Source organism: Brassica oleracea, unplaced genomic scaffold (genome assembly GCF_000695525.1).
Source record: "Brassica oleracea var. oleracea cultivar TO1000 unplaced genomic scaffold, BOL UnpScaffold01090, whole genome shotgun sequence".
NCBI lineage: Eukaryota > Viridiplantae > Streptophyta > Magnoliopsida > Brassicales > Brassicaceae > Brassica > Brassica oleracea.
Window position 1 is genome coordinate 27,661 of NW_013617656.1, and position 1,821 is coordinate 29,481.

Here is a 1,821-nt window from a genome sequence, read left to right on the forward strand (position 1 = left end):
AAATAAACAATATAAGAAATAGAAACATTGCATTAAACAATAATAAGTAAATATACAATATAAAGAAAATAAACAATAAGTAAATATATAATTAAGAAATAAAAAAACTAAATTAAACATATATCTGAAAAATGTATAGTATAATAAATAATAACTAAACACACAATATAAGAAATAGAAATATTATATTAAATATTTATCGTAATATTAGAATAAATAAATATAAAATAAAATTAAAAAATAATAAGCAAATATAGTATATAACAAATAAAAATATTACATTAGATATATATCGTAATATTATCATTGATATAAAAGCAAGAAATTTAAAATAAATAAATATACATATGTTTTTCCTTAGAAGTTTACATTTAATGGCAATTAGATTATAATGCAGACATTATAATCTGATTGCAAATATAAATCAGATTTTTACCTTTATCTTTCTTACACTTCAAAAAAAAAGTTATTATATTAAATCACAATATAAATCAACTTTGAGCCATTTAATGAGATTTCCGAGTATTAATTTAATGAGATCACTGAATATTAAGTTTATCATATCATATACATTTATGTTTGGATTTGGATTAATATGTTTTCCTAGAAATTAGATTTTGGATTTACTAATTTTTCAATTGATTATTATGCAGCCACGTAAGCCAAATTGAAATCCTAATTAAGTGGCACCTAAGCAAGACTCTTTTAATTAATACAAACTAGAGATTAATCCCGGGCGTAGCCCGGGTTAATGTCAAATGGTAATCTTACATATGTTTAATGTCGTATTTTCATTTTTTATGTTGTATGTTTACATATATTTATTATTTTCGAAATTATATATAATGTTTTTTGTTTTTTTTTATAAAACGGTAATGTTACATTATGGAGATAAGCCGTTTTTTTTAAGTGAAAAATGATAATTTTACATATGTTTAATCTAGTTTTTCCATTTTTTATGCTGTATGTTTACATATTATTTATAATTTTCGAAAATTAGTAATATTAAAATGTAAATTATATTTTATGTCACATGTCATCTTTCGGGAGAAGTTTTTTTTTGATGATGTGGACGCTCTATGGAGCCTCAAAAGGTCCCTTTTATTAGAAATATTACATTAAACATCTATCGTAATATTACAATTTGATATAAAAGCAAAACAGTTAGATTAGTAAATATACAATATAAAAAATAGAAAAAATATATTAAACTTCTATCTAAAAAATGTATAGTTTTACATTTTTATTATTTCCAGATATTTCATAAGTAAATATACAATATAAGTCAAACAAGCATACAATATAAGAAATATAAATATTACTTAAGAAATAGTATGTAAACATACAACATAAAAAATGGAAAAACTACATTAAACATATGTAAGATTACCATTTTTCACTAAAAAAAAGACGGCTTATCGCAATAATGTAACATTACTATGTTGTAAAAAAAAATATTATATATAACTTTGAAAATAAGAAATAATATGTAAACATACAACATAAAATATGGAAATATTACATTAAACATATGTAAGATTACCATTTTACATTTAAAAAAAGACGGCTTATCGCAATAATGTAACATTACTATGTTGTAAAAAAAAATATTATATATAACTTTGAAAATAAGAAATAATATGTAAACATACAACATAAAAAAAATATAATGTAACATTACCATTTTATAAAAAAAAAGAAAAAAAACATAAATATAAATATTTGACTATTAGTCCAAGTTCTTCTATTAAACATTGCTTTTTTACATTAAAACTGGAAAAAAACAATAAGATTTAAACATCTATCTTAAAATATAAAATA